We start from the raw sequence: 24,292 nt of genomic DNA, 5'->3' as shown, positions 1-24,292 counted from the left end.
GTAGTCCCCTAGTGTATAGTCCTCTGGAACATAGCTTCATTTTTAAAGTAGAAGACCATCTGTCTGTTTATTCCCTTCAGATGATAAACATTGGTGAATGGCTTTTTTTTTCAAAATAGCGCTTCATTCATTGAAATACATGATGAAAAGGGTACCTCAACAGCCAATTTGAGATATGTAATTTAGCAAGCCACAACCCTATCATAAGACATATGACTAGGACCACCTCTGTCCTGTGTATTTTATTCAACAATAGAAACAATGGACTATTGGATGATTGAGGCACCAGGCTCCACCCTTTACCTTCCCATGTGTTCTCTATGACTCCAGAAATTAGTCATCAACATCAATATTTACTGAATTCCTACTGTGTGTGTAGAAATCACATACTACCTGACTTCGATTCTCTCCTGATGGTCCTGATTTTGTTCATGTGCTAAGTGTGATTCTGCTAGTCTTCTCCATATCCTGTGCTTTAAGACAAAGCACCTGCTTGTCCACCGGCAGAACAAACAGCATAGTCTCATGGATGGAGCTCATGCATGTGAGTCAGAAGAACCTGGGTACTAATCCCAACTCTGCTACTTGTCTGCTGTGTGACCTTGGCGAAGTCATTTCACTTCTCTGTGCCTTCTTACTTAATTTATTAAATGGAGACTAAGACTGTGAGCCTCATGGCTCAGTGGAAAGAACCTGGGCTTGGGAGTCAGAGGTCATGGGTTTGAATCCCAGCTCTGCCATTTGTCAGCTGTGTGACTGTGGGCAAGTCACTTAACTTCTCTTTGCCTCAGTTACCTCATCTGTAAAATGGGGATTAAGACTGTGAGCCCCAAGTGGGACAACCTCATTACCCTGTATTTACCCCAGAGCTTAGAACAGTGCTCTGCACATAGTAAGCGCTTAACAAATACCAACATCATCATCATGTGGGACATGGACTGTGTCTAACCTGATTAGCTTGTATCTACCCCAGTGCTTAGTACAGTGCTTAGCACATAGTAAGTGCTTAACAAATACCATATTATTAAAGACCATTGGAAAAAAAAACACCTGAGTCTCATTCTTAAGATAACAAACCCCTCTTAAATATCTACAGTGTCTCACATTGCAAGTTTACAGCTCTTGGTTTATCATATTGAACTATCTGGAATAAAGATCCTATGGAAATCTGGTAATAATAAATGAGTTTCAAAATAAGCATGCAGGAGATCAACCACAGTATCTTTTTCAGTGGAAGTGAGGACCACTGATTGGTGGGTGGGAAGGAAACCCAGAATCTTTCTCTTTTGAAGCCTAGATTTGAAATATTACATTAATAAGTCCTTGCCATTTGGAGGTGCTCCATTAACCTTACAGAAAATATCTAAAGGAAATTTTGGATCTCTTAAATTGTAAGAGTATTAGGAGTTTAGATTGGTTTAGGCCTGAAGAACCCCAAAGCCTCCTCCAGTTTTGGATTCAGTAACATCATCATCACCAGTGGTATTTATTAAGCCCCTACTGAGTCTGAGAACTGCATTAACCCCTTGGGAGGGTCTGACAGAAACTGGGCACACAATCACTTCCCTCTGGGATCTTACAATATAATGTTGTGGAAATGCAAGAATGATTTATAAATAGTGGAAGCAAGAAGAACAACAATGTAGGCAGAAGGAAATAACATGGATTTGAGAATTGAGAGGGCTTCAATTTATATCCTTTAACTATGAGTGAGCTTCTGCTTACCCCAGCTGTCCCTGCCTGATCCTTTTTACCTTGACTTGCTTAAACTAATTTATTGGCCTCATTTAACTGGTCTCTGTGACCTTTGGAGGTGATCCACATGGACTCAAGTTCCCCTTTAGATTAGAGCTGAAAGAGCCAAATCGGAGCTGCCTCACTATTTGAACTGATAATAAGATGTGTAAACTTGAATGGGAGGAAATCCACAGGAAAAGGACAGATATTTTATTTTTCAATTACTGTAGTCTGAGTATCACATTGTTATAGCAATTCCAACAGTTTTCTGCTTTTCCTTTCTTTAATCCACATCCTTATCCTTATCCTCTCAGTGACTAACTACCCAGTAAGTAAGCAGAGAACTCTGGCTTTGAACTTTCAGTTTCAAATGTTCCTGTTTTGGATGGGTTGAGTTGGCCCCATCTGCTTGGCATAACTGCTGTGGATTCACAGAAACCAAAGAAAGGGGAGACAGATTATACAGTCTTACCTATCTTCCCACATAAAAATTCTCCCTAAATAGCCTCCAAACTTGAAACTGAGCAAAAGACTGAATACAGGACAACTATTCATATCTATATCTTTCAAGGTTCGATTTTGTTTTTATGATAGAGACAGAAACCTTACAACAAATAAAATAGTAAAATAGGTGAAGTTGGTGTAAATCCAAGTGAACCTCTAGAATTCCACCTTTAAAATTTCATTACTTTATGCTTAATTATCCATTGTCATTTCAGGTTCATTTCTTTCATGATCTCCGGAACATTCTCAAGTTATGGGACATAACTGCACCAAAAAAAGAGAGCTATTTGCAAAAATATGGAAGATACTTCTTTCAACAAAGCCATGTCAAATATGCCTAGATGTCTAGACATCTTCTGACCAGCAGTTTATGTTGGGGGTGGTAGGCAGGGGAGGATAGTCAGCCCTCTTAAATAAGGCATCATTCTCCATCATTTATATCAATGGTGTACTAGTGTGGAAACAACTCTCACATTTTGTACAGTTGCCAGAAGAGGAAACTTTAAATCTATAGTAATGTGGATGTTTCAAAGGACCCATTTTTACATTTTCTTCGCATATAAAACTCTAGAACTGAGTACCAAAATGAATACATTGGTTTGATGCAATCATTCACTTATGGACTGAAGCTACTACACTTGGATAAGTCAGAAGCATTTTTTTCCTTTAATCCAATTTCTCTTTCAGTGCAGAGCTCATGAAAATGATTAACTTCTCAGTTGGCCTCCATGATTATCACCACTAGTGTATCACATCAACTGCTGGAAATGCTCAAGCATTACCTCCTCTGCAAGAAACCAAGTTTTCATTCTTCAGTTCATGAGCTTTCCTTTAGACCAAACTCTACCCCCTTACTTAGCCATAAAAGGGAGAGGAAAATGTTCAATTAAACAGGGACCTTAAAGCCTCTTTATGAATAATTTAACTTGCTACAAGGCTATTTTAAAAGTAAGACACATAAATGGTAGTAGCACAATGGCTTGAAAATATCCATTCAAATTTGAAATTTACCATTAACACCATTCAGAAATAATTTCACTCTTCTTCTTCTTTTTTCAGTTTCTAAATTGGCCTCCTCGGTGGCTGCATAATGTTATTAAAACTTGTTTTCACTGTCCATTAACAAAGATTAAAAAGCCTCACTTGACCTCTTCATTAATGAATCAGACTCATTAAAACTAATTCAGATACAAAATTATTTTAAGAATGCTAGGTTAAATTTCTTCACACCTACTGTGTCATATCTTGAGATCATACCTCATTGCACTTTACCCAAGACCTCCTCTCCCTATCATCTAATCTCACCTTAGACTGATCAGCACCCACAAACCTCAATGAATGCTTCTCAGAAAATCATATAGAACTAACTGTGGTCCCAATACTGACTCAATGGAATGAACTGATTTTCAAGGATAATGAGCTATTTTTCCTGGTACATATAGTTCAGAATCTATAGTGTCTAAAGAGGTGATGAGTGTTACATTTTCACCACCCAAGAGATTTATCAGAAAACTCCTTGCCAAAAATCTAAACATATACAAATTACATCTTGTATTTCCTTGAAAGTTCTGCTGGACCCATAATCCATGGAGTTGGTAGTGAAGAATTACAGGACCAATGCATAACTACCATTCTTTCCATGAAGGAACAATATTATTAGGATGAATGAGGTGTAAGAATAAATGGAAATGTCCATCCACAGGAAAAGTCTTTTGTTTCAGACATTTGGCAGCCCTGAAGTTGGGAAAAAATTGGCCACTTTGTCAAAGGTGGCTTCCCTGATCTATGTAAAGCTGTAAATGTTAAACAGGGCACACAGCTTCACATACTGATACTATACAGAATATTTTGTGGAAGTTTACCAAAGTCGACTCAGAACTATATCAAAAGTATACAGTAGTCCCTTGGTATTTTTCTTGGTATTTGCTAAGCACTTGCTACATGCCAGACACTGTACTAAGCCCTGGGTATTCATGGGGGATTGGTTAGCAAACCCCAGAAGAATGAGTTGAAACCGCAGATGGTAACTGCATCCTGTGGTGGAAGTTTATTCATCAACTCATAGTTGCCTGGGCTTTCCAGGATGTTGCAGATAGTTAGCCACTGAAGGTGGGGATGTGGGTATTAGAGAACAATGAGACTGTGAACAGTAAGGGGTGAGGATGAGTCCAGCCAACCACAGAAAGGTAAATCCAAGATCAAAAAAATCTCTGAATGCCAAGTTAATACTGACCTAAGTATAAGTAAAAGTTAATTGATAAATTAGATCAATTAACAATTTTACTCTTACAATAAATGGACCTCCAAATTGCCATGAATAAAATGTTCTAAATAACAATAATAGTAATAATAATAATGGCATTTCATAATGGTATTTGTTTAGTGCTTATATGTGCCAGGCACTGTATAAGGCACTGGGGTAGATGAAACCTAAACAGGTTGAACAGAGTCTGGGCTGAAGACTAAGTAAAAAAGTCTCAGAGAGTGAGTTCGCCCACTACAGAACTACCTGCCAATCCCTCTGGCTGTGCATTCTCTGTGGGCTACCTCTCTCACTCTTGGTCAGAATTGGTCTCTGGCCATTTGTGGTTAGTGGGTGCTTGCCCTGGGTTGGGGATAAAGACAGGCAGAAGTCTCATTGACTCAAGGAGAGAAGAGCTTTACAGGAGAAGGGAGGGAAGGGAACTCCAAAAGTGGAAGAAGACTAAAAAGGGAGATAAGAAATGTAAAGCAGTGGTGACAAGGAAATAGAAAAAAAAAAGGAAGAAGCAGTCGGAGGAGAGAAAAAACGTACCTGTACATTTACTCTCCACCTGATGAAAGAGAAGGGAAGACTCTAGACTATAAGGTCCTTGTGGCATGGGAACATGTCTACCAAATCTGATTAGACTATAAGCCCATCAAAGGGCAGGGACTGTCTCTGTCTGTTGCCGATTTGTACATTCCAAGCGCTTAGTACAGTGCTCTGCACATGGTAAGTGCTCAATAAATACTATTGAATGAATACAGAATACTGGAACTCTCTTACATGGCAGGGTTGTTCCCAATGGGACATAAAATGGAACAAGAGAGTAGGCCAATACTAACAGTTAAAATATTTGAAAGGTTGATACCCAAGGGCAACCAAATGTCCCCTGATGAAACTTGGTTTGAGCTCACATTTCCTGAGCTCCACTTAAATGGCTCTGCCTGTGCTTCAAACTCTTCCAAGTTCCTAGTACAGTGCTCTGCATACAGTTAGTGCTCCATAAATACCATTGATTTATTGATGGATTGACTGAAGGCAGGATTGGATGAAAATACTCTGAGTAGAGAAAATACTCTGAGTAGAGCCAGTGTGCTCAGAGAAAGAGCCTGGACATCATCCTTACAGAAGCTGAACACACTTTCCTTCAGTCACAAGCAGAGGGGTAAGCAAGGGGTGGAAAATAGGGATCTCAATAAATGATAATGTATAAAAAATGGAGCGGGAGGAGAAGTTTTTGCAAAATGTAATGCAGCTAAGAGCAGAGTTGGGCTTCCATGATGAATAGTTAAGGCATTATCAATGTAAACTAAGTTTTGAAAGAGAAAAGATTAGAAGTCATCCATATGAATATAAAGATATTCAGTATCAAAAGGCATGTGATCTGGAATTCAACAGGAAGTTCAACATCAAAACAATTCCAATAAATGATATTAACTGTTTTTCATCTATTGATAAAGTGCAGAAGAGCTGGAATGGCACAGAAATACACCAACCTAGAAGCTCGTCCTTCTCTGTTTTTAAAGATGGGTTGAAAAATAACATTTGACCGACTTTTGGTGCACATTACACTTCACGAATCTGAACTGAATTGTTCAGAACTGTGGGAGTTGCTTTGGCAACTTATTCAGTTTTAAGACAAAACATAGTTACCTAATTAACATAGCATGAAGCACTGGTTTGTCCATATCATCTCCTCCAGCATGATCAATTGAATTTTAAGATTTTTTAGACAGCTGGCCAGTTGGAGTTCCACACTATTCCACTATTACCACAAGTATCTAACTTGCCATAAAGGAGGCAGGCCAATGACAATGATGAATTCATCATCAGTCCAGTCATTAAGACTTCTGGATCAAGAATTTGCATGAACGAATTGTTTACAGGTCTAATGGTTTGTACATAATACTGGAACTCTCTTACATGGCAGCGGTGTTCCCACTGGGACATGAAATGGAACAAGAGAGTAGGCCAATACTAAAAGTTAAAATATTTGAAAGGTTGATACCCAAGGGTAACCAAATGTCCTCTGACGAACTTGGTTTGAGCTTACATTTCCTGAGGTCCACTTAAATGGCTCTGCCTGTGCTTCAACTGCAGTTGTGAAACAACTGGCAAAGAGACCATACAGAATGTTCAATTTTTTCCCTCTCAATTTGATTCCCAGGTTCTTTAGAAAATGTACCCCATAGACATTCTTCTGAATAAGCACAATAGGAGCACCAATTCACATTACCAGCCCATTTTCTCCCCAGGATGTAGAAAAGGAAAAACAGAAAAGAAAACCAGCATTCTTTTCCTACTAGTCCAGTGTAAATCTGTGCACACCCTGGGTGATGGTTATTTGCAAAACTGCCCTAAAGGGGTTGGCTCCAACCTCATGTGAAATGAGTTCTGATTTGGTCTTAGGACAATGTCTGGTGGGGGGGTTGTGTGCCTCTGGTGTCTTGAAGCTCTCCAATGAAAAAGACAAGGCAGACAAGCAGGAAGCTGTCATGAGACATGTCAGCTTATAATAGCTGTCTTGTTCCAGCTCAGAAGGGGCAGTGCTTGCATAGTGCCTCAGCTGAGAAATGGTGGCAGCTCATCAAAAGTACCTCAGGAAATCAGGATGAAAAGCCTCCACCCATTTGACATTTACTCATCTAACTCTTCCAGAGTTCTAAGCACAACTTAATATCTGCACTCGTACCTTTATACCTTTGGGGTGAATCTAATTTTGATTGACAATACGCATGGCAGTGGCACTGTATCTTTAATTTACCTGATGTTCAAAGAAGCATGGGGAAAACAGTATTCAAATCTAGCCATTCACACTGGAAGAAAGGCCAAGAGGGACCAGCCTTATGACTCTTTGAGTTTGGGATTTTTTTTGTTGTTTTCTTTTATTTTCTTTATTTCTCTTGAAACTCTGCTATTTCATTGAGTCAAGAAGTTCAGAGGCAATTATTTTTTGCTGTAAGTAAAAATATATTAAGCCAACATTTTGGAAGCTCTGCTCCTCATAGAAAACAGCAATTTCAATTAATCCAACAATCAAAAGAAACATGAAGAGTAGTTTTCCCAGAAGTTTTTATTAAGTTAAGCCCAAGCCCCATTTAAAAATCTTCATGAATGCTTTTATCTTGGACAAAGAGTCAAAAGACTATTTAGCCAAAACAATCTTTTCACCATTCACTGATACTGTTGGCCCATTGTATTTGAATTGTACTTCTCTTGGTGAAAGCTGCTTCTCTGAAGGGGACAATTCTAGGGAGATAAAGTAGAAGTCAATCTAAAAGTCATTCATTTTGCTGATCATTTTGCTTTGTGTCAGGGAAATTTTACTTCTCCCATCTGAACCAGGTAGGTGGATCCTTTCCACAGTGAACAATACTTCTCTAACTGGATTCTCTCAGTTGTAATTTTCAGATGCTCTGTGCTGTCCTGTCTTTCTCTCTCTGCTGTCCTCTCTTTCTTCTCACTTAAGTAGGTCAGGTTTGAATTTACTAATGATGGAAAGAAAAATGATTACCATCTGTAACTAGTATGAACCAGTGAGAACTTTCCCTTACACTTGTCTGTTTTTTACTTTGCCTCAACTCCTCACTGGTTTTTCTATTTTCAATACAGGATCTAAACCTCACACTACCTTGGGAAAAAGACAAAGATGATTTCTCCATGTCTGCCCAGGAATATAATTTACCCAGAAGCAAGGAAATGCAAATCATCAAGAGAAGCAATCTTTGAAACGTCCCTAGAAGGGTAATTCAATAAAAGAAACACTCTGACTGAATTTAGATTGGCCCTTTTGATCTGAATTTAGATTTGCCTCACACATAAGGGGAAGAGACACAAGGTGGCCACTAGACTATTTTGTAATGACTACTGGATTGCTCCATGTTTCTCTGGTTAAGGCAGGACAGATAATCCAGGGGGCAATATCAATCATTCAATCAATCAATCATTCATATTTATTGAGTGCTTACTAGGTGCAGAGCACTCTCTAAGTGCTTGGGAGAGTGAGACAGAATTAGCAGACACAGTCCCTGTCCCTAATAAGTTTACAGTCTAGAGGAAAGAGCATGGGCCTGGTAATCAGGAGATCTGAGTTCTAGCCCAGCTCTGACACTGGCCTGCTGACTGTCCTTGGACAAGTCACTTAACCTTCCTGGATGTCAGTTTCCTCATCTGAAAAATAGGGATAAAATAGATTGTAAGTAACCTGTGGGGCTGTGTCCCGCTTATAATCTTGCATCTACCTTAGCATTCAGTTCCTAGTGAACAGTTAATAAATACTATCATTATTTATTAAAGATTGTTCAGGGCCTGAAAAGATTCCACACTTCTCTGCACTGTGCAAATCAAACCAAAACAGGGGGCATCTCCAAACTGTACCCTAACTTCCTAACCCTAAGAAATGTGGCCACTCATGCTAAGATGGGTTACAAAGAGAGCGACTGTTCTAAATAAATACAAAATTGAAACAAATGTTTCAATTTCTTCTCCTTCTGCCCATGCCATTCATCCAAAGCTCACGGCAGCCCCTCTCTGAATGCAAACACATACCCTGGTCTGTTTCTCATTATTGTCTCAGGGAATCACAAGGATGTCATTTCTTGGTACCAATAAATATTTGGTGTTTTAAGCACAGTAGCTTGGGATTTCCCTGATTTCCCTGTGTGTGTTTCAGTGGTGCCTTTGTTTCATTTTAAATCAATCTTCCTGAATAGTTTTTTTTTTTCACATCGATTGCCTCAACAGTAATAATAAAGCTCCCCTTCTCAGAGCAAGGACATGATTTTTGAGATGGTATGGAGAGAGGAGGAGTTTTTCCTTCACACTTTCAGCAAACTGTAAGCCTCTATATGTTGGTACAAACAGAAGCCATGGACGAGATACAATTTTAAAAGCTTAGAAAGGGAAGCAATTTGGAATATAAAATAAACTTCATAAAAAGTTCAAATCATCCAAAATAAAGTTTTGACCACTAACCTTTCCACAGAAAATTCACTAGGAAATGAAATGTAATAGTCTATTAGGACTTGTTTTGTAAGCATAAGTGAGAGATCACCCGAGCATGAAGATTCATTAAAATGGATCTTACATATATCATTATAAATTTAATAATCTCCATGACGGCTAGAGTTCAAGTTAAAATGAATGTCAGCTAAGCATGACCAATTGATGTTATCCCAGCTGCCACTGAGCCTCACTTGGGGTTATATTATACTTTCAGAGGCTCCTCACTACATGTGCACCAAATACATCCAGAGCCAAGAGCAGATGGGAGATGTAGGCTTCTCTACCTAGCAGAGAGAGAGAGATACAGTCATAATTGTGTATTATTCCAGTGTACTAGACCAATTAAAATTGACTTTAATGTCAAAGGTCCCAAATGTTCCACTATTAGAGTTTGGATACAGAACTCAAATACACTCTGAAAGGAAAAGATAACAAGTCTCCTAAATGAAGTCAATTCAGGGGTTTGCTCAGTGCCTGTATAGATTCATTTATTCTCCAGAATAGTTCCATATAAATGAGGATGGGAGGCACCTGTCACCAGGAGAGTTCATAAATCAAACTCTGTGCACCCAAATCCACCTATGGCTTACTTTGGGTATTTCTTCAATAGTGGGAATTATTGGCGTGGACACAGCTGAATTTTATCCTGAGGAGTCTGCCAAGTTTGTTTGGGTGATTGGTTTAAAATCAAAGCAGACAAATACTCTGGGAGGTATTCTTCTCTTCCGAAAACCAAAGCCAAAGCCAACTTACACCCTTCTTGAAAAAATAACTCTCTGAGTTTATCATACAACAGATGGCCAGTTTTAAACTCTTTATATTCAGTAATAGAGATCCCGAACAAAGCACATTTAAAGATGACACTGAAGTTCTTTGCCATGTGCACAAATGACTCCATAAGCTTTTCTCTTGGCCAAGTCATCAAAAGAAAAACAAATTATTTCCACAGCAAAAAGATGGGAAATTTAATTCCTTGTTTGATTCAAAGACGAATTTCACCTCAGCTACTCTTCTGCCACTGTCACATCACAATAAAAGAAGGATATTGTCTCACCTGCCGGAATTTTTACTGAAATCTCAGAAATACATGGAGGCAAATCTAAATAATCCCACAGGCTGAAGGAACTAGAGTGTACCTGGAAGAAATTGTCTCTATGGGCTTTGAGTCATCAATTAAAAAAGAGCAAATTGAATATTATAGACTATTTTAAATAATGATGGGGAAGGTCCATGGCAGAATGTAGCTGAGTAACTTTAAGGAATGGAATGACCCAATTACCAACAGGCCTATGAAGGATTAAAAGCCAATCCTCTCCACCAATATTACCGCAACAGTTATTTAATAAGTTCAAGGTATGATCTATCAAACTAGTAAAATGTATTTCTCATGCTAATAAGCTCTTAGTGAATACCAAACATCAAAAGCTGGGAGGGAAATACTTTGACTACTCTGAATCTTATCCTGCCTCAGTCACACAGCTGATGAATCTTTTCCCTTTGTTTATTTTCTCATCCATCTGCAACAAGTCCAAACACTGAGGAGAACAGACACACAAAAGTGTGCCTAAAGGTGGACTGACTTTCACTCACTCTGCCTATGTACAGAAAACGAAACAAGGCAACAATGACAAATGGCTTTAGTGTTCTGTGAATCATGGTGAGCAATTTAACCACCAAATAAAACTGGTTAAGTCCTACCACTTACTCTTTTTTGATCTTCCAGTCCATGTGTCACCGGCTTTCGCTTCTGCTGTTGGCTCGATTCCGGTACAGATTCCATTTCCCAGGAACAAATATTCCTCTCTTGTTCAACCTTTCTTCCAAAACCCAATTGAATAAAAATGGAAAAACACACACACTCATGCAAAAAAAAAAAGCAGGTGATCCTTTCAAATACTCTCCCTGTTTGTTATAATCCGATCAAAAACCTGGCTTGCCATCATTGCCTTAACAAAAATAAATAAAGCAGCCAACATTCTGAAAGCTTCTATTTCCAATTTTATCTCAGTTCTGAAATTCCATTCATGTAAACTGTGCAGAGAGATGGCAGAGATAGATCCATAGCCAGTGGTGTGTGCCACATCATTGCTGCATCGGCATCCTTTTCACTGCCTCCTTGGCATGGATAATTTATATGTCAATAAAGGTGTAAATGTGCATTTAATCCATGGCGTTGATAGCATCAGCATCCCTCTTGTGCACTGCCGACTTCCCATAAATCAATGTAAACACTTTGCACTGATAATTGCCTTTTGCAAGCTTCATATGTGTTAATTACGCAGTCTCTTCTAAGTCAGGGTGTCATCTTCTTTCATGGAACAAGCACCTAAGAAGAAGAAATATTTTTTCAAGTCAGCTTTTGTAGCCTGCAGGTGAACAGTGCTCTTCCCCTTAGCACAAGTGAGATCCATTTAGCAGCTTGTACAAACATAAAACCCTCCATCCCAGGATTTCAAAGCATTCTGCATATACTAATTAACATGTATCTCTAAGATGCCTCTTTTGGCCCAGCAGTAAGAGCTACCAAGAAAGATGCTATAGTAGAAATTGTTCTGGAAATACTAGACCAAGAGGTGAATTATGATACAAAATACATGGGCAATGTAATAATGAAACTGATTCCAAGAGCCAGTGAATATAAAGTCTGTTAGAAAACGTTTGGCATTTTTTCCCCCTCCGATCACTGAGTAGAAGTAACCCAATATACACTGCCTCAAAATTAATAAATAAATGCAATTAAACATCTGCAAGAGCAGCTTAGGTTCTGCAGAGAATGTAATCATCTGCCCAGTTAACAGAAATATTTCCAGATTGTAAACCTGCAGAATCAGGGAAGTCAGTCAATACACTATTGTCATCATAAATAAACAAGCAGGCTGAGGAAATGGGGAGGAAGGAAGAGTGGAGGGAAAAGCAGAGGGGCAAGAGAAGAAGAAATCTGAGGTGTCTCAGGTCTTTAAACCAGTTTTCCAATGAACACCAGGAAACAAGGTGGCAAAGATGAAAACAGTGCCAGGAGATGCAAGCAATTAACATGACAGGACAATAAGAGTTTGTCTTTGGCAGTGCATTATATAGCTGGAACTGTGGATTACAAGCTGGTCTTTTCAGTTGCACAGGTAACCAAGGGTGAATTTCCCTGTCAGAGGGGTCCTCAGGCCAACTATATATCATTGAGCTGCACAGGAGGCCATATTACTGTGTGATCGCTCCTTAAAATTCAAGATTACCAGAGATACTATGGGAACCAGAATGGCCTAGTAGGTAAAGTAAGGGCTTGGGAGCCAGAGGACCTGAGTTCTAATCTCAAATCTACCACTTCCCTTTGCTCTGAGATGTTAGGCAAGTCACTTAACTTCTCTGTGCCTCAGTTTCCTCGACTGCAAAATGGAGATTTGATCCTTGTTTTCCCTCCTACTTAGACTGTGAGGCCCATGTGGGTCAGGGCCTGATTGACTGGTATCTACACCAGCACATATAAAGTCTCTAATTAGGTGCTTAAATTAAAAACAGGGGTAGTTTCCTTTGTCCCAGAAGTAGCTGCCTTTTCTATCTGAAGGGTATCATCTGTTATTTTCCTCCTTTGTTAACTTGCAGATAACTAATTTCCCAGGTAATTTGCCCATCCAATCAATCAGTGGTATACATTGAGCATTTACTATTTACAGAGGATTGTATTAAGTGCTTGGGAAAGTACAATACAACAATGCAATACAACAGAATTGGTAGACACATTCCCTGATCACAAAGAGCTTACATTCTAGAGGGGGAGACATCCATTACTGTGAGTGTCTTTGAGAGAGAATCTCCTGTGCATACACACAGTTTGTCTATGAAAATAAAATAATATAACTTTTTCTGGCCCCCTGCTATTTAGGTGAAGAATGTTCAAACATCAATAGTTAAAGGGGGTAGGTATGTTCCTTAGCCAGCATGATATTATGCACTTTGAGTTATTTTTGCAGTAGATCTGGTGGTTTGCACTGAGCCATCCACACTCTCTAACTCTATACACTTATCTGCTAGATGTAGGGAGTGAGGGTGCAGTCTGTGTTTACAAAGCAGAATACATCTTGAGACCTCTCAACAGAAGTAGACACCATTACATCCCCACCCATTTAGTTACCCATCACTGAGTATGATGCTTTTATTGGCTTAGTAAGGATCGGAGGTCTTTTCCACTTTATTAAGAAAACCAAGAGAAAAGCAAAAAAAATACAAAACGAAGACTGAACCAACAAACCGAAATAATGATAATAATAACAATAACAATCTGACACAGTAGTGGAAGTTAGAGTCCCTCTGAACCCACACACCTTTTCCATTCCAATGATAAGGAGTGTCTATCTGGTTCATTTTCACGCAGTGCTTTTTACCACAGGAACTTGCCTCTATAGGGTACAAAAGCTGAAGGGAATTTTCATCTACATGAAGGCTTGAATAATCACTGTTAAGGAGTTATTAAGCTGGGCATGGGAGGTCTTTGCTGCAGTTATATACTAAGCCCATTTAAAAGGTGAAAAATGTAAAAGGTAACCACTGGTTACTAAATATTACACACTTAGGTAGCAGGGGGTAGAAATACAGTCACAAAAGCTTTTTAAGGGACACAGTCTCTGGGTGTGGGTCTATGAAGTTGAGGAAAAGGGAGTAGGTGGAAGAGCAGCCATTGAGGGTTATAGGCATATTACCTATCAACAGCATTGCCCAGTGCATAGACATGGGCCTGGGAGTCAGAAGGGCCTGGGTTCTAATCTCAGCTTTGCCACTTGTCTGCCGCGGGACCTTGGGCAAGTCATTTAACTTCTCTGTGCCTGTTAACTCATCTGTAAAATGGGGATTAAGATTGTAAACCCCACGCGGGACAGAGACTGTGAGCCCATTATTGGGCAGGGATTGTCTCTGCTGCCGAATTGTACATCCCAAGCGCTTAGTACAGTGCTCTGCACATAGTAAGTGCTCAATAAATACTACTGAATCATGATTGGGACCAATATGATTAGTTCGTATCTACTCCAGCGCTTAGTACAGTGCCTGGCACATAGTAAGCCCTTCAGAAATCCCATTAAAAAAAATCCTTTAAAAAAAAAAAACAAACACACTTGATTTAAGAAAAATTCCCCTTCCAACATACGACACTGCCTGGCAACAAGGAAAAATAGTGAGTTCGAAATATTATTTCTTTAGCTGAGAAACAAACCTGAAAATGATCAAATTCTATGTTTTGGGTGAGGAGGAGGAGAAACGCACAGCAGAGGTTTGCATTTCAGCCCTGAAGGCTGGAGCCCTCTGGTGGCCAATGAAAGCTCTTCTTACAGGAGGCAGAGCCTTCTCCCAGTTCCCCTGTCTGGTCCCATGAGTCACAGAGCAGGCCACTGAGATTGCGTAAAGCAATAGTTTGGTGTATTTGATCCCAAACCTGAGTGTAAAGTGATTCCGAGTAGCCCACTGTTTCCATAATATAGATCCCCCGTTGTCTGAGCCCTGCAACCCTTCTGAGGTAATCAATCTTTTTCTCCACAGGTCAGAAACAAGGGGTATGATTAATGATTTTATGTTGGTCTCCTTCTCTAGACTGTAAGCTCTTTAAGGGCAGGGAATGGGTCTCTACCAGCTCTGTTGTATTGCATTCTCCCAAAGCTTTTAGTTCAGTCCTCTGCACATGGTGCTCAATAAATACCAGTGATGATGATGATGATGATGATGATGATGATGATGATAATGAAGGAGCTCTGATCTGAAGCAGAATTCCCTTGTGGAAATCTCCAATGATCTTTCACTGTTGAAGAGCTCTCCTAAGAATGCTGTTTGAACAAATTGCCCCAGCCCAATAGAAAGCGCTTAGTAAAGTGCTCTGCACCTACTAAGTGCTCAATAAATATTATTGAATGAATGAATAAGTGAATGAATGAATTAGGAACTTCTGACCACTCGGCAGCCCACAAGTGGGTCCAGTCTTTGCCTACTTCCCCAGGCTAGGCTCGCAGGACCGTCTGAGTGCAAAAGAGAACAGCTGTCCACTCTGTGAAACATCTCCTCAACCAGCCAGTGAGAAAAAGTGTAGCAATTTTCAAACTCCCCTTTGCTTTTCTGAGTCAGTCTTTTAATCGACAGTGCTGGAGTAACAGAATCCTCTGGGAATGGTAGGCTGAAGAAACAGTTGTGAGCTGCCCCATCTAATTCCTTCTCTGCCACATAAAACACTGGAATTCCTATAGGCCTTGGAGTGGGGGTGGGAGGGAGTCACTCCACATAAAGTTGGAGTCAATAGAGGTTCATTTTTTTTTTCAGTCAGAGGTTGGGAAGGCAGGGAAATTAGAAAATTGGGGTTTGGGAGTTTAAAAGACTTGGCTTAGGTGAGGAGGAAAATGAAATGCCTGGACCATTTGAGCTCTAAAATGCAATATGTTAATGACTTTTTTGTCCCAATCCACTTCATATTCTAAGACCACAAAGTCCTGGTTTTAACAAGGAGTATCTGGTTGGAAAAATAAATACATGAAAAGGTTAGCTTGACTGAATAATAATGGGCAATCACTTTGAGAGAATTGTAGAAATATTGATTTTAGAATGGCATGAGGTAGAGAAACTACATGCAGTCATTCTTAACATATGCCATTTTTAAAATTTTTTTATGGGGCCAAAATTATGCTATAGAATTATTTAAGCCTCCCCTCAAAGCCTGCCAATATCCTACTTAGGGAACACAAGATGTAACTTTTTTTGCTTCAGTATAAATAATGATTAGAGATATGGACTAAAACTCTCAAGTCCAGAGATATAGACTAAAAATCTGAAGTCCTAAATTCACTGTTATAGATGTGTGGTGCATACTTTTCCTTGAAACACTCCTTGGAAAAAGGCTAGAACCATAAAAAAAAAAGATTGTTGGGAAGGATAGTTGTCTTTTCATAGTCCAAAGTATTTAATTCTTTCATGGAATTTAAGTCTGGGGGAAGGTTCTTTTGTCTGCTTCTCAAATTCTAAGTTTTTCCCCTCTGGGACATATATCTCAAGGCAATAAACCCAGCACATTGTATTTCTCTTCCTATTCTTAAGACTTTAGAATTAAGCAATTCAACATAGGTCATTCCGAACACCACTGAGCCCACTCCCAAAACAAACCTCCCCCTACTCCCCTCATTTTCAAATATCACCGTTCTGCTTAATAGTATGTTGCCAGTCGGCTACCCTGGAATGATCAGAAGTCAGAAATAAAGGAGGCAGTCCCGTATCATCCTCTAGCAGAAGTTAAGCTATGGAAACAACAGTACATCAGTCTTTCGAATGGTCTAATTAACACTCATTACCAACACAGCATTTTTAATTAGTCTTTTGTGCCAACAGGGGAAACAGAGAGAGGTTTCTTGGAGACCTTGTCTTTGATTATAAATAAATAAGTTAAATAAAATGCAAGAAGAGGGGCCGGCGAGGGCTTTGAACTCTCCTCCTACCCCTACCCAACCACCACCCCCAACAGTGCTAATCTGCTGGGGAATGGAGAGGATGGGTTGGGAGGAGAAGGTGCGGAAGAGGACGAGAGGGCATCCAGCGAGCTGAGATTCCACCCTTGGAGTCTCTTTATCTGGAAAACGGCAAAAACGCCCGGCAAAGCGTGCCGACAGGCCGGGAGTGGGGGGAAGAGGGACGGGGGCGCGGGGGGGGGGGGGGGGGGGGGGGGGGGGAGGGAGAGGGCGGAGGGTGGAAAGGAAGACTCAATTACAGTCGCCTCTCCCTGGCAAAATAGGTAAATGTGCTAAGAATGCCCCATCCGACCAGCGCAAACTAGGGTATTTTCTCTGTCCCCGTCTCAGTCGTGGGAGAGCCGAGGAGTGGAAAGGATGTGATGTGAGGGAGGCGGCAGGGTCTCCAGTCCAGCCGCTCCGCCTCCCAACCGCTTCCTCCTCCTCCTTCCCTTTTCCTCCTCCTCCTCCTCTTCTCCTCCTCTTTTTCCTCCTCCTCTTCCTCCTCTTCTTTTTCCTCCTCCTCTTCCCCCTCTTCTTTTTCCTCCTTCTCATTTTCCTCCTCCTCCTTCTCCTTTTTGTTCCTCCTCCTCTTTTCCCTCCTCCTCCTCTTCTTCCTCTTCCTCCTCCTCTTTTTCCTCCTTCTCCTCATTTTGCTCCTCTTTTTCCTCCTCCTCCTCTTCATTTTCCTCCTCTTCCTCCTCCTTTTTTCCTCCTCCTCCTCCTCTTTTTCCTCCTCTTCCTCGTTTTCCTTTTCCTCCTTCTCCCCATTTTCCTCCTCCTCCTCCTCTTTTTCTTCTTCCTCCTCCTCTTTTCCCTCCTCCTCTTTTTCCTCCTCCTCTTCTTCTGTTTCCTCCTCTTCCTCCTGTTTTTCCTCCTTCTCCTCATTTTCCTCCTCCTTTCCTCTTCTCCTCTTTAACTCCTTCCCCTCCTTCTCTTTTTCCACCTCAGCTTCCCACAGCAGCCCCGAGGACTGAGAGATATGGTTCGGCTGGGGGTCTCCGTCCAGCATAGGAGGACGGACCCTAACTCTCCAACCCCCGCCTCCGAGCTCCTCCGCCTGGAGCCAGACGGGGGGGGGGGGGGAATCCCCTCACCGGCCCCCGCTCCCCCCAACCCCGGGCGGGGGCGCAGGGATGGGAAGGGGCGGTTGGGGCGCTGGGGACCCCTGCCTGGCGAAGGGGCGTTGCGAGAGTTTGGCGGAGCATCTCCCGGAGAAATCTGCAAGGGGCGCATCCTTCCCCATCTCTACCCCCTGGCTCACTGTCGCAGCTGCAGAGGCGATCCTCCGGATAACTCCGGCCCCGCAGCCAAGAGCCATAAAGAGGGAGGTGGCCCCCTCAGCCCAGCTCAGCAGGGGCAGCCACAAGGAGCTCTTTCCCTCTGCTTTGGCCGGGCAGCTCCCGGGACGCCCCACCTCCCCCTCCAGCGCCCAGACACCCCCGAGTACAGCACCTCCCTGCAAACTTTCCCCTCTTCTTTCCTCCAGCCCCGGGGCATCCTCTGCCCAGCACGAGGGGCCGGAGGCGAGTCCTACCTGTCACTATGCCATGCCGGCTCCCAAATCTTCCTCCTTCTCTTCCTCCTCCCAGCTGCGGCCCGACCCCGCGCTCCCCCGGCCCCGCCGCCGCCGAGGCTGCTGCTCCTCACTCTCCCGTTACCCCGGCAACCGCCTCCTCCTCCTCCCCCGCAGCCAATCAGAGCCGCTCACATGGCGCTCGCCCGCCTATGGGACCGTCCTTCATCTCAGTCCCTTGCCGGGGTCCGGAGTCCCTGTCCAGCCTGAACTGGGTTGGGGGCGGGTGGAAGGGGTCCGGAGAGGGAAGCTGATGGCCGAGGGTGGAAGAAAAGAAGGTGGCAAATGCCCCTGGGGAAGGGGTAGGGAGAGGAAAGTGCCCCCCCCCTTCTCTCCTTCTGAGGACCTAGACAAGATTTTGGACTTGGTTTCTCTCAAAAAAAGAAAAAAATCTGAAGAACGTCACAAGAACCTAAACTGCGAGGAACGAAAGTGGGAAGCAGCGTGGTTCAGTGAAAAGAGCACGGGCTTGGGAGTCAGAGATCATGGGTTCGAATCCCGACTCTGCCACTTGTCAGCTGTGTGACTGTGGGCAAGTCACTTCGCTTCTCTGGGCCTCAGTGGCCTCATCTGTAAAATGGGGATGAAGACTGTGAGCCTCACGTGGGACAACCTGATTACCCTGTATCTACCCCAGCGCTTAGAACAGTGCTCTGCACGTAGTAAGCGCTTAACAAATACCAACATTATTGTTATTATTACCTCAATGCCCTGGGTCGCCCCTGTTTCTATTAATGAAGCAGGAAAACTCCCCCACCCTGACACCTACGTTTCAAAAAGCCCAGGAAGTTTGTCTCAGATACTACTGGGAGTTAGACTGGAATCTTGAGGTCAATAGAAAGATGTTGGTTTTCCAGACCCCAGTTCAACTGAGAAAGGGAAGATGGGAGGACCGGTAAGTTTGGGAAGGAAGATTAAAAATTCGGATTTAGGTGCTCATAGAACGTCTAGGAGGAGATGTTCTGGAAGCAAGAAGACCGGCAGGACTGAAGAGTAGGGAGGGCAGGTCTAGGGAGACAGATTTGTGATCATCCACATAAAGGGGATAGTTGAATCTGTAAAAGTGGATGAGCTCGTGAAGGGGATAGGTATAGAGCCAGAGGAATATGGGGACCAGAACAATCTTGCAGGACACCCAGAGTAAGGGGATGAAAGGTGGTAGAGAATCAGCAAATGAAACTCAGAAGAAACTCAAAAGAGAGATAGAATGAGAATCATGAGGTGAAACCAAGTTCTGAAAGTTTTTCAAGGGAGAGAGTTCTCCACAGTGTCAAAGGCGGCCAAGAGGTCAGGGAGGAGCAGGACATAGCAGAACCTATTGAATTTGGCAACGAGGAGGTAATTGGTGACCCTATAGAGTGTTGTCTCATTGGTGTGAAAAAGGCAAAAACCTAATTGAAAGAAGAGAAACCAGGGTATGTATACAACCCATTCAAGGAGAGTGGGAAAGAATGGGAACAGAGAGGTGGGGTGATAGCTGGAGGGAACCTCATAATCAAGAGATGGGCCATCTGAGAAGGAGAGGTTGAACATAATGGTTAGGCAGGGGAAGAAAGTTGAAACTAGTGTTTCAAAAGGTTAGAGCTTCTTTTCATTAGAACAAGCTCTTCTTCTGGCTACAAAATGGACATTCTTGAACAGAGTCAAAGGTGTGAGTCAAAGGTGTGAGTCCTCTAATCAGCTGTTTTCAGAGAGAGAGGGGTCATACTAAATATTCTCCAGTCTCTTAGGAGAAAAAGATCTGGAATCACTGATAATGCATTCTATTAGACTAGTTAAGGAAGCTTACTGGGGACAGGGAACATGTCTACCAACTCTATTTTATTTTATATTCCCAAGTTCAGTGCTCTGAATGCAGTACATGTTCAGTAAATACCATTAATGATGACGGTAGAAAGGGCTGGGGGTTGGGCCAAGCATTTGTCATATCCTCCCTTGATCACCTCATCAGCCTTCTCACTGACCTCCCTGCCTCCTGCCTTTCCCCTCTCCAATCCATGCTTCATTCTGCTGCCCAGACTGCTTTTCTTAAACAAAGGTCTCTGCACATTTCCCCACTCTGCATAAACCTCCAATCGTTTCCCAGCTATCTCTGCATTAAACAGAAACTCTCTCACCCCCGACTTTAAGACACACAAATGACTCTCTCCCTACTACCTAGACTCACTCCTCTTCCACTAAAATTCAGCTGCACACTTTACTCCTCTAAAACCAACCTATTACAGTTCTTCAGTCTTGTCTCCTTTATCCATCTCTCGCTCATGCTCTTCCTCTTGTATGGAAACCCCTTCCCCTTCACATCTAACAGACCAGTACTCTCCCCATATGCAAAGCCCTAGAAAAATCATATCTCCTCTAGGAAACCTTCCATGACAGATTGCTCCATTCTATTCTGTCTCCTCTCTTAATTGAACCCATACCCTCTATGGACTTTGATATTCAGCCCACCCCCATGCCTACAGTAATTAGATATGCATATAACCTTATACTCACTACTTCCCTTTATTTATAATTTATTTTAATTTCTGTCACACACACACACCCTGCCAGTAGATTGTGGGAAGAGATTGTGACTTCTATCTGCTTAGCACAGTGGCCTGCAAACAATATTTGCTCAAAAATACCACTAATTGACTGGATCTTGAATGGTCATGTTGCTTACACTGATGCATCACCAGCCCTGCTTTTCAATATGAGTGTGCAGATGTCAACTTTCCAACTAAATTATTATTATTACTATTATTATTCTTTATTCATTAAAGGCTTATTCTGTGCCAAGGACTAAACTAAGCTTTGGAGTAGATACAAGACAATCAGTTCAGCTGTTGGAATCAAGAAAATTGTCTTTTCTTACAAGTAAAACTCTGAGATTTCTGATTTCCTTAGGCCCACCTTGATTTCTTTTTATGTGAATTCATCCCACTGTCATGGTGAAAATACATCTATTTTACCAACTGATCTTTTCATGTCAGGGGTATATTGACCTTCCTAGATACTCCAGGTTATTTATTTGTATTTAAATCATCACCCTTCATTTTATTCCCTGAAGGAAAGTTTCACTTTGGGGACAGAAGCACAAACATCTGCTATCACCTATGCTATTTTTTTCTAAATTAGGAAAGGACAAACATAATGAATCATATGTAAAGATCAATTAGGCCTCCCAACCCCAAATCTGTCACTTTCAAGGGTAATAGTCTGTCAGCATGACTCTGAACTTCTCAATAGAACATATTAAATAAGAGAAGGTTGTTGGCCGATTCCCTTTTAGCTCTTGAGCTCCAAAAGAAAGAGGCCAGCTCTCTGCCTAGAATTTCAGTTTCATACTTCTCATGAGCAGAGAATAAAAATGAACTGAGCTAGTTCAGATCTCTCTTCAGGACAAAAACATCCTTCATAGGAAAAAATCCAGCTTCTAACTAAATAAATTATTTTATACAGGAAGGTGGGTAAGGCAACAGGTGGTATAGTTCCTCTAATGCCAACCTACTCACTGTACCTTGATATCATCTATCTCGTCACCGATCTCTCACCCATGTCCTGCCTCAGGCCCCGGAACATCCTCCCTCTTCATGTCCAACAGACAATGACTGTCCCCACTTTCAAAGCCTTATTGAAGTCACATCTCCTCCAAGAGGCCTTTCATTCATCATTCGTTCATTCACTTGTATTAATTGAGCATTTACTGTGTGCAGAGCTCTGCATTAAGCACTTGGGAGAGTACAACAACAAGCATTCACATTCCCTGCCCGCAGCGAGCTTACAGTCTAGATGCAGGGACACAGACATCAATGCAAATAAATAAAATTATAGATATTTACATAAGGCCTGTGGGGCTGGGATGGGGGGATGAGCAAAAGGAGGAAGTCAGGGCAATGCGGAAAGGAGTGGGAGATGAGGAAAAGTGGGCCTTATTCTAGGAAGGCCTCTTGGAGGAGATGTGCCTTCAATAAGACTTTGAACCGGGGGGACGTGGGGGGTGAGAGTAATAGTCTGTCAGTAGATTTGAGGGGGGAGAGGGCCCGGATAATTTTTCTGAAAAACTGTTCAGTTCAAATATCCCCATTCCTCAGAAACCGCTAATGGCTGTCCATCTACCTCTGCATTAAACAATACCTTCTTGCCACAGCTTTAGGGCACTCAATCATCTCTCTCCCTCCTAACTAACTTTCCTAATTTCCTACTACAACTCAACCCACACACTCCACTCCTCAAACACCATTCTCGAGAGTAAGTAAGCTAGGTGCAGCTTGTAGCAAAGTGCAAGTGGAGGGGTTAAGGCAGGACCCCATTTGCAACCATAGGGACTGGCAGTATAGTGCCACCGATGTTGTGACATCGTGATATAATCCAGTAAGTAAGTGGTTGCCTTCGTAGCGACTGTGGACTCTGCTATCTCTGTAAACCAGCTGCTGGGCCTGCTCACCTCACAGGTAGCCTTAGTTAGTCCTTTGGAGAAAAACCTTTAGCACTGATTACATACCCTGAACTAGCACAGCTCCTACTAGCAGAGCTGAGAATAGAACCCTCCAGCGCTCACCAAATTTCCAGAACCATGATCTTCCCAGGAGCCCAGAAGAACAGTGAAAGATCCACAAATCCCCTATTTATTCCATTCTGGTAATTTTTGGGGTTTTTTTGTTTGTTTTCAGTTTTTTTGGTGGTATGGAGGAAAGAGGCAGGGAAGAACTTTGGCTCCAGAGTGAATACAGTCCAGAAAAATGTTAATGAAGAAAACAAATATCACTGTACTCTTGACTACTATTTTCCTTCCTTTCACTTCAAGAAATGTGATCTTTATAATTTCCATCCTTTAGCTCAGCTAACATCCCTCTATAGAGGAGCAGAGGGCAGTTCTCTTCACTTTAGCCCTTCAGTCAGCTACCATTTTCAAGATCCTAGGTCTATTCCTGAATATGGCTTAATGCTCTACAGTAGACTCCATCATAATAATAATAATAATGATGGTATTTGTTAAGCGCTTACTATGTGCCGAGCACTGTTCTAAGCACTGGGGTAGACACAGGGGAATCAGGTTGTCCCACGTGGGGCTCACAGACTTCATCCCCATTTTACAGATGAGGTAACTGAGGCACAGAGCAGTGAAGCGACTTGCCCACAGTCACACAGCTGGCAAGTGGCAGAGCCGGGATTTGAACTCATGACCTCTGACTCCAAAGCCCGGGCTCTTTCCACTGAGCCACGCTGCTTCTCATCAGCTTTGCACCTCCAGGGCAAGAAGTCTGTTTAGGTGGCTTACTAAAAATGGCCTGAAACAATATTTCATTGTCTCAAACAGACAGTAGATGAGAGGGTATTTCTTGTCAGTTGTCAGGGAATGAAAAGGAAGTGTAAGGATTTGGTCTGGTTTTATCGCTTATTGCTAAGACAATCCTGCTTTTTGAGGGGAAGGACCAGGAAGATGTTATAAAAACATTTAGTCTGAAAAACATCCAAGAAATTCTGAATTAAAATCACTTGGGTACTGGAGTACCTAGACTTTGAAAAAAGAAAATGGCAGCAAGACATTTAGGGGAGCTTGTTAAAAGAATGTAGTTCAGCTATCTCCTTTCTGTTCCCGATTTGGCCATCAACTCAGTGTATGATCATTTTTCTGGGATAGCTATTCTCTAACTGATCTGATACTGGAAAATAATCCTGAGTATAGATATCCATTACTTGGTGAAATAAAAAGCAGCGAGTCCAATTTCCCCCTATTCTAAGGGGCCTGCTCTAGTTTATTGTGCTTTTTATGCTTTTTAT

General features: G+C 41.9%; 1 long non-coding RNA gene across 3 annotated transcripts in view; it reads right to left on the bottom strand.

Annotated features, from left to right (window-relative positions):
- Positions 1-18,592, bottom strand: part of LOC103166197 — a 258,830-nt gene extending 240,238 nt beyond the window's left edge. The window contains exons 1-3 of one of the 3 annotated variants that reach the window (XR_005659810.1): positions 18,491-18,592; positions 11,196-11,816; positions 7,557-7,974 (exon numbers count right to left, since the gene is read on the bottom strand). This is a non-coding gene — a long non-coding RNA (uncharacterized LOC103166197). Of the gene's footprint in view, positions 1-7,556; positions 7,975-9,575; positions 9,775-11,195; positions 11,817-18,490 lie in introns of those variants that run through there. The other 2 variants (XR_005659809.1, XR_003757825.2) reach the window with 2 other exon arrangements.
- Between the last annotated feature and the right edge of the window lie 5,700 nt (positions 18,593-24,292).

This window comes from Ornithorhynchus anatinus, chromosome 3, assembly GCF_004115215.2.
Source record: "Ornithorhynchus anatinus isolate Pmale09 chromosome 3, mOrnAna1.pri.v4, whole genome shotgun sequence".
NCBI classification, from domain to species: domain Eukaryota; kingdom Metazoa; phylum Chordata; class Mammalia; order Monotremata; family Ornithorhynchidae; genus Ornithorhynchus; species Ornithorhynchus anatinus.
This window is presented reverse-complemented; position numbering and strand designations above follow the sequence as displayed.